General features: G+C 39.3%; 1 pseudogene; it reads left to right on the top strand.

Annotated features, from left to right (window-relative positions):
* Window positions 1–5,239: 5,239 nt before the first annotated feature.
* LOC149237874 (putative LRR receptor-like serine/threonine-protein kinase IRK) lies at window positions 5,240–12,090 on the top strand (annotated as a pseudogene).
* Window positions 12,091–16,793: the final 4,703 nt, after the last annotated feature.

Raw genomic sequence — 16,793 nt, 5'->3', positions numbered from 1 at the left:
GTCTAAATAGTCTCGGCTAACATACAGAAAAAGTTGGCAATCTTCTAGAGTACACAACAGAAGATTACGCAGGACAGTGTAGGACCAGCCATAGAGCAGATGGTAGAACAGATCAAGCAAGTAGCCATACAGAGCACGACTGAAGCAGTGATTGCACAAGTAGAGCTGGGGGATCTTCTTAGCAAGATCTTCGCACCAGCTGAGTGACTCGAGGGCGAGTCACGATATTTGTGTTGGGGACCTATTGGGATGGGGTCCCCTGGGTCAATGTTGGGGCAAAAGCCCAAGTTTTGGGGCGAGATCCCAAGTTTTATGTAAAAAGATGTAAAGTCTCCACAAATTGTGTTCGTGGAGCATGTAGATAGTAAAAGAGTCAAAAAGGGTTTTACCCTTCTTTATGTATGTTGAAAAGTGTGCAACAAGAAATGCTTGTTGAGAGTGCAACAAGATGATGGAGCTTAGTGAAAAGAGTCGCCTTCACTAAGTGGGCCCGCAGGCTATTTTTGGCGCAAGTCTATTTTTAGACTATGTCTATTTTTAGACATATGGATCATGTCTATGGATGATTGATCAAGTTGGGAAAAATAGATGGACTTCTATTTTTGATGAAAGTGTGAGTGATCACAGTGTGAGTGATTACAGTGTGAGTGATCACAGTGTGAGTGATCAAAGTCAAAAATAGAAAAGTCAAATATTATTATCTCACAATAATATTTGGACTATAAACTTAATCTTATTCTCTTGGAGCACTTCAGTTTGAGCTACGGAAGTGGCACATGCAGCTGTCAGAAGGAAATTCGTTTTTCTTATGAGTCAGTTGAGTTGTTGCATGCATGACTTCAGTTAGAACTCAAGTGAGTTGAGTTTAGTGGACTGGAGGTACAGTTGATGGAGTTGTGTTCAGTTTAGCTTTGTTAAACTGGTTGTATTTAGTCTAACTGATCAATAGACTAAAGATGAGTTGGGTGAATTAGTTATTAATTAATTCACAAGTTATTAACTCATAATGCAACTATAGAATACATCAGTTAACTCAGTTGCATGTCAGTGCATGTTCAGTTCAGCAGGGACAGGTGTTAGAGGATCAGATTGCTATCAGTTGTGACTATAGCTGTGCATGATGATTTGCACAATCAAAGGATTGAGTATGCCAATGAGTTTGCTCACGTATCTTCATGATATTATAGTTGTTGCTCACGTCCAACATAGTGTGGGTGACTATTTTGCAGTGTAAAATCGAGTTTGGGAAGCTATTCTCATCAGTTCTTGAGCAGGTATTGAGCAGTGGAGGCAGGCAAGTAGTGGAAGAGATTTGGAGATCAGATCTTAGCTATATTGTGTGTAACAGAGGTGGAGATACTTGTGAGAAGTATTATGCTGTGTAATGTTACATGATTCAATCAATATAATATACAGATAGTTGGGGTTTTTAGCGAGATGCTTTCCCCGGGAAAATATTGTGTTGATATGTGTGATTGATGCTTCTATGTGCACCTGTGAATGTTTCTGCTTCTGTAATTTGATGATCAACCTAGAGGAGATTATGTATTATACATGTTCCGCTTAAATTGTATGATCAGGATAATCTCTGTTGAATATGTGTCATATTATTCAAAATTTCTACATGGTATCAGAGGTAGATAATTGTAGAAAAAGTTTCTACATGGTATCGGAGCTAGATAATTGTAGAAAAAGTTTCTACATGGTATCGAAGCTGCTTGATTTGTAGAAGAGATTTTTACAGGATATCAAGCGAGGATTGATCATCAGATCTACTATTCTCATGAATTCTAGATCGGAAGAAGTTGAGTTTTGTGCTGGTGGAATTCGAATTTAATTCCAAAGCAAGAGATAAAACTCAGAAACATTCAGTTCGAGAATGGAGATAGTATGCCCCAGTATCTCACGAGGTTCACTCAGTGTCGAGATGAGCTGGGAAGTGTGGGCGTTACTGTTGATGATGAGGATGGTGAGTCTAGGACTCCTTGACCTTCCTAAGAGTTGGCATAGCTACCAGGACTCAGTGAATGGAAGGGAGAAACTGCCAAATTGGGAACGACCATGGTCGGATTTGATGCAGGAGGAGATTAGACGGTGCACCAGAGACAGTTCTTCATCCATGCAGGATGAGGAGAACTGTGCCTTAGCAAGTAAGGCGAAGAAGGGGAAGGGGAAGGTTTCTCTTTCCAAATCCAGTTCTTCCAATGATGGGAAGAAGGTTGACAAGTCGAAGGTGAGATGCTTTCGTTGTCATGAGATTGGTTCATGGGTCAGGAACCTGTATGCTCTTGAGGTTCAAGATGCATGCAAAGCCTTGAGCAGCAAGGCAACTGATGGAGACTTGGTGGTTGAGAGGGAGCGTATATTACCTCTCAACATACAGAGCCAGAAGAAGTCTCAGACGATTGTGGAGGAGCCACGATTGGTGCAGCAACTTCAGGAGATTGTGGAGGAGCCACAACAGGGGAAGCTGAGAAGAGATCGAGTAGAGACATCTACTCATCCAGAGACCTCCAGTAAGGGGAAACTTCAAGCCAAGTGGGCTGAGGGATCGCATGCAGCCATACCTCCAGGTAGGAGGTGGGGTGATGTGGATTGATTGTCCCAAGGAGGAGGGGCAGGATCCTTGAGGTACCCAACCTCTTGGATGAGACCTTGCTACGGGAGCCCCAATGTGTAGTAGCAGGAACTGACTGATTGGGTAGAGACAGATGCGGATGGAGCGGCAGAGAGAGCGACAGTGCAGGGAATCCCAGGACAGCGCATAGCTAGCAGGCTGTAGCAATGCGAGAGGCACAAGTGTTTTGCACAGTGCTAGGTGGCACAGAGAGGTGTGCAATGGTGCGAGATGCATGGAGATGTTGCAGTAGCGCAGATGTCAGAGAGGGAGCACTTGTCAGCAGCAGGTAGAGCTTCAGCATCAGAGGATGTTTCTATCCCAACAGGGAGGTCAGTTGGGAGGTGCAGTGCAGATGCAATGCTGGGAGATAGAACCAGCAGCAGCATGGATGCAGTCAGAGATCAAAGTGACAGAGGCTAGAGCAGTCAGATACTAAAGAGCACAGAGATGCAGAGTTTCAGTTGACAGAGGCAATAGCAGTCAGAGACTTTGATGACAGAGCAAGTGGACCGGCCAAATGTGTTGCATGGAGAACATTCCAGAGTTACAGGATCGGGTTTGAGAGGAAGTCTTTCTTGTTGAGAGGGAGTGTTGAAAAGTGTGCAACAAGAAATGCTTGTTGAGAGTGCAACAAGATGATGGAGCTTAGTGAAAAGAGTCGCCTTCACTAAGTGGGCCCGCAGGCTATTTTTGGCGCAAGTCTATTTTTAGACTATGTCTATTTTTAGACATATGGATCATGTCTATGGATGATTGATCAAGTTGGGAAAAATAGATGGACTTCTATTTTTGATGAAAGTGTGAGTGATCACAGTGTGAGTGATCAAAGTCAAAAATAGAAAAGTCAAATATTATTATCTCACAATAATATTTGGACTATAAACTTAATCTTATTCTCTTGGAGCACTTCAGTTTGAGCTACGGAAGTGGCACATGCAGCTGTCAGAAGGAAATTCATTTTTCTTATGAGTCAGTTGAGTTGTTGCATGCATGACTTCAGTTAGAACTCAAGTGAGTTGAGTTTAGTGGACTGGAGGTACAGTTGATGGAGTTGTGTTCAGTTTAGCTTTGTTAAATTGGTTGTATTTAGTCTAACTGATCAATAGACTAAAGATGAGTTGGGTGAATTAGTTATTAATTAATTCACAAGTTATTAACTCATAATGCAACTATAGAATACATCAGTTAACTCAGTTGCATGTCAGTGCATGTTCAGTTCAGCAGGGACAGGTGTTAGAGGATCAGATTGCTATCAGTTGTGACTATAGCTGTGCATGATGATTTGCACAATCAAAGGATTGAGTATGCCAATGAGTTTGCTCATGTATCTTCATGATATTATAGCTGTTGCTCACGTCCAACATAGTGTGGGTGACTATTTTGCAGTGTAAAATCGAGTTTGGGAAGCTATTCTCATCAGTTCTTGAGCAGGTATTGAGCAGTGGAGGCAGGCAAGCAGTGGAAGAGATTTGGAGATCAGATCTTAGCTGTATTGTGTGTAACAGAGGTGGAGATACTTGTGAGAAGTATTATGCTGTGTAATGTTACATGATTCAATCAATATAATATACAGATAGTTGGGGTTTTTAGCGAGATGCTTTCCCCGGGAAAATACTGTGTTGATATGTGTGATTGATGCTTCTATGTGCACCTGTGAATGTTTCTGCTTCTGTAATTTGATGATCAACCTAGAGGAGATTATGTATTATACATGTTCCGCTTAAATTGTATGATCAGGATAATCTCTGTTGAATATGTGTCATATTATTCAAAATTTCTACAATGTAAGTTAATTCAGCTTTTGGAAGATCTATCCATGGTGCACGGACCATGGGATGGTATAGATAAGTGTGTCTTAGAGAGTCTAAGGCATGATAGAAGAGTAGATTTGTTTATGGGTATGATGAAAGGAGTCTAAGTTAGTGTAGAAGAGTAAGAAGAAAGGCTCTATAGCTATGAGAGTAGAGACCTAGAGTAGTGTCCGCAGTTGAGTCCACAAGGAAGTCTTGAGTCTCTAAGCTTAATTGAATATTAATAAAGAATATTGTGGCAGAAATACCCGTGATTATCTCTTTACTTCTATTATGTATAAATCAAGTTATGTTATGATGAATAATGGTTCTATGAAATAATGATGTATTGATGCATGAATTTACTTGATTTATATTGTTATACGAACACAAATGATGTTAAGTGATTACGCGAAGAATATATAGTTGTATGTTAAAGTTATCGAACACTTAAGCAGATTTGAGTAAATATGGGATTAAGAGTAATCTACAAGGTACGTAAGTAGTTAAGTCACCTGTTCAATGTCCGCATAAGCTAGTCGTAGACCTTCGCGAAGGTCTAGAGGCTAATTAAATGGAGTTACATTGATAAGCCATAAGGGCTTATCGATTTGTGCAAGGGTAGATTTAGGGCACAAAATGACATCACGCTGATCTTTGGGTGTGGAAACTTGGTCCCAGCATTCCCCCATACTGCTTCGGGTAGGACTTCAGTCTGCGCTCCATGGATTGATGCCAAAAGGGACAGTAGTGTAGGGATTTGTTTGGCACAACTAAGTCTGAACCTAGGTCAGGACCCATTAATCAAACATCCTTCCTACTAAATGTTATGCTCATAAATGTATCATATAGTAATCTCTCTAGACCCATTCTAGAATCTTTACTAAGTTGTAGTAGGCTTTACTCGGTTTATTTCAGTAGGAATGGCTTTACTGGAAGCATTCCTGGTGAGTTTTTTTTGTTGGGTTTACAAAACATATATCCATCATGAAATTTTCTTAGTGGAAGCATTCTCCAAGCTGGTTCACAAAATTATACCAATTTATGGAAGAACTAGATTTTTCACATAGTAGGTTGAGTGGGGAAATATCTCCATAAATCACTCAGTGCTCCAATTTAAAGCTATTGAACTTCTCATATAACCTTATCACCTCAAATATTATGTCGGAGATTGGTAATCTGAATTCATTGGTGTCTTTGGATCTAAGTTACAATCATATGTTTGGAGCCATACATGTGGGACTTGGTAATGCCAATGCTCTTTTAGTGTTGCAACTGATGGAAATTTCTCATCTCGATGAATTCTTGCAGAAATTGGTGAATGTTGATGTTTCACTTTGTTGAGCTTGGAAAACAATAGTTTGACTAGAAATGTACCCAAGTAATTATCCAAGTTGAGTCGACAGATAAAGCTTAATTTGGCAATGAACAATCTTACTAGAGAATTACCCTAGAAATTAGGGAACTTGGGTCATCTATTATGGGTAACCATTTCACACAACAAACTTAAAGGGAGGATACCAACAAGACGTATATTAAACACATTAAACAAGACTTATTTCAAAGAAAATGCAGGCCTATGTCAATCGGGAGTGAATGTTACTTGTCCCATGGTTATGCCTAACCTAGTAGTTATAAATCAAAATACAAGAGGGAGTCCAACCGGAGGAGGAATTCATGTGATTAGATATACACACAGTGGAATTGTGATATCTGTAGAAGCTAAGATTGCAAGAATATCTATAGAATTTTAATATCTGCAAAAGTGTTTCTACAATAATTTCAATATCTGCAGCAAGTACGACTGCATTTGGTGTTGTTGTTGTGACTATATTGAATATAAAAGAACATTCCAATTCAAAATCGATGAATCTTATGCTTGATAGATTTTCTCAGTCCCCATCCACTGATATGGCTCTAGGAAAACTGGTTATGTTTACACCCAACTTTGATCATGCATCTACAGATTGGATGATTAGTGCTCACGCATTGATTAAAAAATATTATGAGCTTGGAAGGGGAGGTATTTAAATTGTGTTCAAATCAATCCTAGGGGATGGGTGAGTAGTTGCTATAAAGAATATGATGGTTTCAAATTTGGTTAAATCACAAGAATAGTTTGAGAAGGAGATAAAACTTTTGCACAAAGTCAAGCATTCAAATATAATGAATTTGCAAGGCTACTATTGTACACCTCAATTATAGCTTCTTATATATGACTAGATTCAAAGTGGAAGTTTGTATAGTCAACTCCATGAAATATCCCAAATATATCCCCCATTAAGTTGGTCAAATTGGTTTAATATAGCTATGAGGAGTGCAATGGGGCTTCCACATCTTCACCATGCTTGTAGACTACCTGTAGGTTTTAACCCTGTACAGAAATTACCTGCATACAAATTCTTAAACAAAGAAAATAAACAATGCGAGAGCATAACCCATAAAACACATATGCACAAAGATTTTTCCCTGGATCCCAAAACCGGGACTACCAGCTTGATTTTTCATTATTTTCCTTTCAATGTTACAATACTTATTTATACATACCGAAGCATCCAATACCATGGACCGAAAAGCATCGCGTCGAATACCATGGACCGAAAACCATCGCGTCCTAAAAACATGTGCAAAAATCATGCACAAAACCATAGGTGGGTGCGCCCAACCTAACATATGGTCCAAAACCAAAATTTTCCGGGGCGCTGCCCCGGACCGCATAAAGTGGGGTTACGGGTGCCCTCCAAACTCCCTATTAACTATGTGGAAAGAATATAACACAACCGAACAATCTCCCACTTGTTGTTTTCTTTCCACAGGGGGCCACAGGAGAGCTTAGTCATTTTTCAGCCCTGAGATTCCCATTGCTTCTCTACACCAAGAGAACATCTCAGAGCTCACAGATTTTGTCAATGCATCTGCAGTATTCTTCAAAGTGTCCACCTTTACCAGTAACACCTTTCTATCTTCTATCATATCCCTCACAAAGTGATACTGAACATCAATGTGCTTTGTCTTTGAATGATATGTAGGGTTCTTTGCCAAGAAAATTGCACTTTGGCTGTCACAGTCTATTCTTATAGCTCCATGTACTAACCCCATACTTGAACACAATCTTTGCAACCAAACTGCTTCCTTGCTTACATGAGTGGCTGCCATGTATTCTGCCTCTGTAGTTGATAGTGCCACTACAGATTGTTTCTTACTCGTCCAACTGACTGCACCTCCAAATAGGTTAAACACATACCCACTTGTAGATCTTCTCTGATCCAGATCTCCAGCCCAGTCTGCATCAACAAAGCCATGAATATCCAACACTCTGTCCAATCCTGGTCTTCCTTGGTAGCACAAACCATAATCACTAGTGCCACGCAAATACCTGAAAACCCGCTTCACTGTTGTCCAGTGCTCCTTCCCAAGTTTTGACATAAACCTGCTCAATACTCCCACTGCATGTGCAATGTCTGGTCTAGTACAAACCATTTCATACATCGGGCTACCCACTGCACTTGCATATGGAACACGGGACATGTCCTCTTCCTATTCTTGTGTCTTGGGACACTGTTCAGCAGATAACCTCACACCTACAAGAATAGGAACCTTCACCGATTTACTATCCTGCATATTAAACCTCTGGAGTATTGTCTCGACATACTTCCTCTGGTTTAACTAGAGCTTCCTCTTTGACCGATCTCTTTTAATTTCCATGCCCAAAATATAGTTTGCAGCACCAAGATCTTTCATGTCGAATTTGGAGGACAATTGGGTCTTCAAATCCTGGATAATTTCTTTGTCATTTCCAACCAGCAACATATCATCCACATACAAGACCAGATAAATAATACGGTCACCAATTAATTTAAAATACACACAATGATCTACTTTGCTTCTGGTGAAGCCAAGTCCCCGTATAAATGTATCAAATTTCTGATACCACATCCTTGGTGACTGTTTTAACCCATACAGAGACTTCTTTAACTTGCATACCAGTTCTTTCTTACCCTTCACCGCAAAGCCTTCAGGTTGCTTCATGTATATTTCCTCTTCCAAATCTCCGTGAAGAAATGTTGTCTTCACATCCATCTATTCTACCTCAAAATCAAAAGCAACAGCAACAGATAAAAGTAATCTAATAGAAGTTACCTTGGCAACAGGAGAAAAAATATCACCAAAATCAATTCCCGGCACCTGGGAATAGCCTTTTGCTAGAAACCGAGCTTTGTATTTGTCCACCTTTCCTTCTGCATTTGTCTTCTTCTTGAACACCCTTTTGCTGCCAATGGGTTTCCTTCCAGCCGGCAACTCCACCAGATCCCAAGCCTCATTTTTGTGCAAAGATGCCATTTCATCGACCATGGCCTCTTTCCAGAGTTTTCCATCCTCTGAATCCACTGTTTCCTTCACAGTTCTGGGATCATTATCAGTAACAGACAAAGCAAAATTTGAACTGAAAGCAGATGGACTATACCTTTCTGGCTGCCTTCTTTCTCGAACTGATCTTCTCACAGCCGGAGTTTGTGGCTCTTCATCTTCTGATTCCTCCTCTGCTGCAGAGTCCGATTCTTCCTCCTTTGGCTCAAACTCTATCTTCTCAGGTTCCTTTGGTTGGACTTCATGTTGAATAACATATTTTACCTCTCTGAACAACACATCTCGGTTGTACACAACCTTCCGTGTGACTGGGTTCCAAACCTTATAACCGTTTAAACCATCCTTATATCCAATAAAGATGAAATTTTCAGATTTACTATCCAACTTGGTTCGTTTCTCCTTTGGAACATGTACATATGCATCACATCCAAATAACCTTAGATGTGAAAGAGAGGGTTTCTTACCAGTCCATACTTCTTGTGGAGTCTTATCCTCCAACGTTGATGAAGGTGATCTGTTGATCAGGTAACATGCAGTATCCACCACCTCTGCCCATAATTCCTATCCTAACGCGGCACCACTGAGCATGCTTCTTGCCCTTTCCATCAATGTCTTGTTCATTCTTTCTGCGACTCCATTTTGCTGAGGTGTATATGGAGTAGTATTCTGCCGTGCTATACCACACTTCTTACAAAATTCTTCAAATTCCTTGCTGCAAAATTCTCCAACATTATCTGTCCTCAGCACCTTTATCTTCTTCTCTGTCTGATTTTCCACCAGAGCCTTAAATTCTTTAAACCTGTCAAAGAGTTTAGATTTCTTCTTAAGAAAATATATCCATGTATTCCTTGAGAAGTCATCTATGAATGATACATAGTACACAAACTTAACCAGTGATGGAACCTTCACAGGTCCAAGCACATCACTGTGCACAAGCTCTAATATCTGTTTCGTCCTCTTACCACCAGAGGGGAAACTCACCCGATTCTGCTTCCCATATACACAATTTTCACAGAAATCAAAATCCAGAGAGCTATTATTCATACCTTCTACCATACCTTTACCATGAAGTATTCAAAGGCCCTTCTCTCCAATATGTCCAAGCCTTTGATGCCACAACATGGTCTTCTCTCCAGAGACCACTAGATTCTCTACTCCATTTTCAGGAACCATAGAACTATTGCACCCATCAACAACAGTGCTACCTTGCAGCTTGTACAGAGTTCCAATCCGAACTCCCCGCATTAATATCAGTGCTCCTCGAACCATCTTGCAGGTATCTTTCTCGAACACCGTCTTTACACCTGCATCATCCAACTTGCTTACAGAAATCAGATTTCTGGCCAATGCAGGAATATGTAGAACACCCGGAAGTGTTCTAACCCTTCCACCTTGCAACTTCAACTTTACTTTTCCCCGACCAATGATTCTAGCCTTCATATCATCTCCTAAGAAGACATCACCACCATCGTATTTCTCATACTCGCAGAACCACTCTCTATGGGGAGTGAAGTGAAAGGATGCACTTGAGTCAATCAACCATGCCTCATGATCTACATGTGTACTTGAAGAAGCCAAGTACACATCCCGACCTTCATCTGAGGTGGTTTTCGCCTCTGCGAAAGGAGCATCATCAGATCCCTTTCCTTTATCAGGAGCTTTAGATTTACAATCCCTTCTCAAGTGCCCTTCCTTTCTACATTTCCAGCACACCACCTTTGTAGGTTTTCCTGGAGATTTATATCTCCCTCTAGATTTAGATCTCCCACTCAATGGCTTATTTTTGTTTCTGTTCTGGGACCGTCCTCGTACAAACAAGGCATCACCATTCTGGTTGTCCATATTTTTCCGTCTCATCTCCTCCGTCAGCAAGGCTGAGACTATTTCATCAAACTGCAAAGCAGTTGCATTGCTACCTATTGCAATAACCAGACTATCCCACGAATCGGGTAGAGAACACAACAGACTGATGCACTTATCTTCATCTGAAATTTTAATATCAACAGATAATAACTGACTTACCAGAGTATTAAACGCATTCAGATGCTCTGTCACCGAGTCTCCATCTTTCATCCTTAGGTTATACATCTTTTTCTGCAGGAATAGTTTATTCACCAGAGACTTAGATTGGTACAAAGTCCCTAACTTGACCCACAAAGCCTTTGCCGTAGCTTCCCCTGATACATTTAGCAATACTGAATTCGAGACACACAATCGTATTGTGCTCTTTGCCTTCCGATACAACTTCTTCCATTCTTCATCGGTCACTCTCGATGGTTTAGTACCCGGATCTACCACAATCCACTGATCTTTATCCACCAACAGATCCTCCATCTTGAGTTTCCACAACTCAAAATTCTGACCATTGAACTTCTCAATCTCTATCTTTCCACTGCTCGCCATCTTCTTTCACCACCAGAATCGATCTCGCAGATCTCCCACTGAACAGGGTCTACCACAGGCCCGAGCGAAACCCCTCAGCAACAAAGGCGTCCCCTTGAAGCCAAAATAGCTCCGATACCAAATGTAGGTTTTAACCCTGTATAGAAATTACCTGCATACGAATTCTTAAACAAAGAAAATAAACAATGCAAGAGCATAACCCATAAAACACATATGCACAAATATTTTTCCCTGGATCCCAAAACCGGGACTACCAGCTTGATTTTTCATTATTTTCCTTTCAATGTTACAATACATATTTATACATGCCGAAGCATCCAATACCATGGACCGAAAACCATCGCGTCCAATACCATGGACCGAAAACCATCGCGTCCAAAAAACATGTGCAAAAATCATGCACAAAACCATAGGTCGGTCCGCCCAACCTAACATATGGTCCAAAACCAAAATTTTCCGGGGCGCTACCCCAAACCCCATAAAGTGGGGTTACGGGTGCCCTTCAAACCCCCTATTAACTACGTGGAAAGAATATAACACAACCCAACACTACCAGTCATACACTATATCATAAAATCCAATAATATTTTGCTCGATGAGAATTGCAACCCTAAAGTTGCAAATTATGGCCTTGCAAATTTGTTTCCCATGCTTGATAGATACATTCTTAGTAGAAAAATACAGAGCGCATTAGGATATATGGCACTCGAATTTTCTTGTCAGAGCCTTAAGATAAATGACAGATATGATGTGTATGGATTTGGGGTGTTGTTGTTAGAACTTGTTACAGACAGAAGACCAGTTGAATATATGGAGGATGATGTTGTGATCATATGTGACAATGTGTGGTCATTACTAGATGAAGGAAAGGAACTAACTTGTGTGGATTCAAATTATTTTGCAAGTTAGCAGAGGAATGTAAATTATTTAAGAAGAATGGGAATGCAACTTACTTATGTGCCTAATATTTATGGAAGAATGAGATTCCTTTACTAAGGGTTGAGATGGCTCAACATAAGGCTATGCTAAGTTTGAAGGTGCAGATTTGGTAGTAGGTGACTACTGTTTCTTTGAGTTATCTTGCTCATGATCCATGATGTTGTGCTGGAAATCCTTTCTCCAGACAAAAACGATCTCTCTATTCCTATGGGAGGATCTAACAACAAACTGGATAAATATGTGCAAGCTTTCATAGTTTATACCAGAAATCACAAAAGAGGATAGATGACCTACCTCACTCTGATGTTAAAAGACGTTGGTGTCATCCTTTATTCTTCCGCTTCCAAGCTCAATATCCTCTCTACCGATGTAGATGAATATCTACAAGGAAAATCATGTGGAGACAAGAAATGCATACATAGCAAAAAATATCCCAATATAAATCATATAACGGATAAAGTATTATACTAAATGAGAAATGATAGACACATTTATGGAAAGAAAACACATAATGTATTATAAATAGAATGGTAAAGGGAGCATTACAACCACTTAAGCCTTGATGTTGGAAGCCTCCTTTAGGTGATTTTACAAGTCCTAGCCTTAAACTTGAAGCACTCCAATCTCCTTAGCGAAATGGGTAGCATTGAGGCATAGTTCAACACTAAGAAGACAATCAAGCAATAGCCAACCAGTTGTGGATAGTAGGGATCTCATTTATAGGGAAGGAGATGGAGTTAAGGATCCATAAAAGGAGGGATAGGTTCCAAAACTCAAGGGAAAGATCCATGAAATTAGGGTCAAGGACCAAGAATTGGAGATCTCGCTCTAATCCTTATTCACCTGTAACCAGCTCACCGTTCTTGAGACTTCTAGTAAGAGAAGCTTCTCCTCCAATTTAGGAAAATATGCTTTAAGAGGTTCAACGCCAGTTTTTCTTATAAAAGTCATGTTGGAAGTGCTAGTCTAGTATAGTGCAACAAGTTACCAGCATGGGTCACCGATGGTGCAAAATGCATTGATCCCGAAAACAAGGTTCTTAGGCAAGTTTCTTCAGAACTCTTTCAGGGCAAGTTTTCTTCTTTCCTTCAAGGATGCTTTTGTATATGTTTCATGGTCAATACACTGATAGATTTCATAATTTTGACGCTTCATGATATGGGACGGGAAGTGTGACAAAATATTATGTAACATGTGGTGGTATTGGATCCTTGGGTTCTTTGTGGATCTTGCCTAAATATTTCCAAGAAAACAAAAAAATAAAAAAAGATAAAAATAAAAAAACATTAAAATTTTAAATCTAATATATCAATTTATATTTAATTAATTATGAAAACTAAACCACAAAAGTTTTCAACTTAACATTCTTATTGGGGTCTCTTTGCACCTTTTTGGAGCAATTGATAGTATTAACATAAAGAGGGAAGTTTTCCCAAAAAAACAAGCATTAAGGGAGAAGGTTTGAGAGTTGAAATTCAATACATACATCGACATTTCCTTCTCAACCATATGTCTCGTGAAGTCTAGAGAGATATAATACAAAGACAATATAGAAATAAACCCAAATAGAGAAAGAAACCCTCTCAAAATCAAAAAGTGCAGGAGTGCAGGGCACTTAGGATGCGAGTGGGAACATAGATTTTCAAACTAGAACTCTTGTTCTTCCACCATTCCCAAACCCTATTGCCCTTACCTAAACCTCTATTAGGTTTCTTCCTTTGGATATTCTTCATCCACTATTTGAGATTACAACAAAAATGTTCATCTGACACGAGAAGGACAAGGTGTCAATGTCTAGGTTCTACTCCATTGCAGGTATGCAGGTTTTTCACTGTTGTTCCCTTTTTACTTGCATTTTATTTATAGTATCTTGTCTGGATTTTGGTCCTTCTATGGTTATTTTTCTAATTTGGTTGGGTGGCTCAAGCCATTGAGCGAGGAAGAATTGAGGAACAATGCACCTAAGGTTGTGACATGCAATGACTTCCAGCAAGAAGTTATTGTGTTACAAAATATTGCCAACAAGAAAATAGATTGAATATTTACATCCAACAAGGTAATATCCCAAACCTTCTGTCAAGATTAATGGTAATAGTGAGCTTGGATTTAGCCCTCAAATAGGGATTATGCATCTTGCCTTGGATGTAAAACCGATGTTGTTTTGCTTTCCAAGGTTGGAGGAAGTCATGTCTATTAGATTTACATCAGAAAAAGGCTTGTGATCCTCACTTTTAGTTTGTTATGCAAAAAAATAAATTACTTCACATCATTTAGTTTTGATTTGATGGGAAAATATGAAAATAACTCCATGATGAATGCTAAATAATGAAAATTTTCCTCTTTGTCGAAATATTGACATTCAACGAGATGTATTGTAGTTGTGTGGAAACTTAAAACTACATCATATAAATAGGTTACAATGGATAATTAGGTTGGTTTGCTCAGATTTTATCTCAAAGCGTTTTATTTTGGGAACCCTTCTTTCTTTGAAGGTAGAAAAGGTTCAGATACTTTGAAAGGGTTTGAAGTGGCAAAGGAGGCCTTGTAAACTAATATATTTTCCATTCTTTTCAGATTTTTGGAGCATTTATGTCATATTATCTTTGTATTTAAAATATTCTCAGCAATGTAAATTTATACCCGTATACTTTTGGATCATTTAGTGTTTAGAAAAGATTTTTTTTCAACAAATCTAACCTTCAAAATTCTCTGGGACCCAGGTATGATCCTTACCAATGACTTCCAACGAGTCTAAGACACACTTCAATGCTGGATAACCTCTATGAACATCTTAAACAAACGACCTTGACCACAAGTAATTTTTGAATTGTTTTTACCAAATTCCTTAAGTAAAAAGTTTTGACTCTTTTGTAGTTTCTACAATATTTGAACCTTAGATCATACATGTTTATCAAAATTATGTACATTAATAACTACAAAGATATATGAAAATATCAAAAAATAGAGATCTCCTGCTAATTCACTACAGTTCACCTCAACTGAAACTTCGAAAGGATGACAAGTTAAGCAAGATATTACCAAAGAAGAACTAACCACTGCTCAAGCAACAACAGGTTGTTGGGAAAAATATTCAATAATTAATGAGTCAAGGAGAGTATGGTCTAGTGGATCTGTAGTAGGAAGCCCCACCCAGATGGCACAATCTCATTTTTCACATCAAATTAGAACCCATTGTGGAGGACGTAACCATTCAGAACTGAATTATTTGGGCAATTGCCAGGTATATGTATATAATTAAACAAACTCAAAATAAATACAAGTTTTAAATGGGAAGGATAAATAACTCACATACTCTTCAAGTTGACAACAATAACAATTAAAATTGTTTATGTTCTTACATCGTTTCGATTCATCTTCAGTTTTAGCAGCCTAAAAATTTCATTAAATCATGAATAACTCTCTCTCTCTCTCTCACACACAACACTTCCCATCTTCGAAGAAAATTTTATAATTACCAAACTAAGTGTGGAGCCAAAGGTACCAAACTAAGTGCAGAACAAAAAGTACTGAACTTGGTATAAAACCTTAAGTACCGAACTGTGTGCAAAATCATAAGTACCAAACTGGGTGTAGAATTGTAAGTGAACTGTGTGCTGAAATGTAAGAACTAACTTGGGTGGAGAACTATAAGTACTGAATTGAGTGTAGAACCAAAAGCACCAAAACAGGTGCAGAACTAAAAATACCGAACTAGGTGCAGAACCGTAAGTATTGAGCTAGGTGAAGAACCGTATGTACTGAATTGGGTGCATAACCATAAGTACCTAATAGGGTTTAGAACCATAAGTATCGAACTAGGTCCAGAACCTTAAGTATCGAACTTAGTACATAACCGTAAGTATCGAATTGGGTGTAGAACCATAAGTACTGAATTTGGTACAAAAGAAGCCCAAGGTGAAAAATTGTTTATATTTTGATGTTTATCATATATGACTATTAGCTGATATTTTGGTTTTTGGTTGGTTGCTCTCTTAGATAAGTCAAAATTTGACTTGAAACATTATTTTTTGGTTTGGGTTAGTCTAGGCTACAGTAGGTTCGACTAGGCTATGTTAGCTTAGGTTATTCTAGGCTAGAGTAGGTTAGGCTATATTAGGTTCCTCTATGCTAGGCAAGAGTAGGTTAGGCTAGGTGATGTTAGGAAAAACTAGAGTAGGTTGTGATAGAGTTAGCTACTCTAATCTAGGCTAGGCTAAGGTAGAGTAGGGTGAGTTAGGCTAGGCTAGAGTAGGCTACGCTATACTAGGATAGGCTAGGGTAGAGTAGGCTAAGCTAGGGTAGGCTAGGCTTCAGTATGCTAGGCTAGGCAAGGTTAGAGTACGCTTAGTTAGGTTAGAGTAAGCTAGGCTAGGCTTTGCTAAGCTAGAGTAGGTTAAGCTAGAGTAGGCAAGGCTAGAGTAGGATAGAGTAGGCTAGGATAGGTTAGGCTAGAGTAGGCTAGGCTAGGCTAGATTAGGGTACAGTAGGCTAGACTAGGATAGTCTAGAGTAGGGTAGAGTAGGCTAGCCTAGGTTAGGCTAGAGTAGGTTACTATAGGCTAGTCTAGAGTAGGTCAGGCTAGGTCAGTGTATGCTAGGGTAGGTTAGAGTAGACTAGTGTATGCTAGGGTAGGCTAGAGTAGACTAGTGTATGCTAGGGTAGGTTAGAGTATG

The sequence above is a fragment of the Pinus tabuliformis genome, chromosome 8 (assembly GCF_031772625.1).
Source record: "Pinus tabuliformis cultivar Carrire ecotype Pingquan chromosome 8, CPIR1, whole genome shotgun sequence".
In the NCBI taxonomy this organism is placed as follows: Eukaryota; Viridiplantae; Streptophyta; class Pinopsida; order Pinales; family Pinaceae; genus Pinus; species Pinus tabuliformis.
The sequence above is the reverse complement of the archived record's forward strand: the minus strand, read 5'-3'. Positions and strand labels throughout refer to the sequence as shown.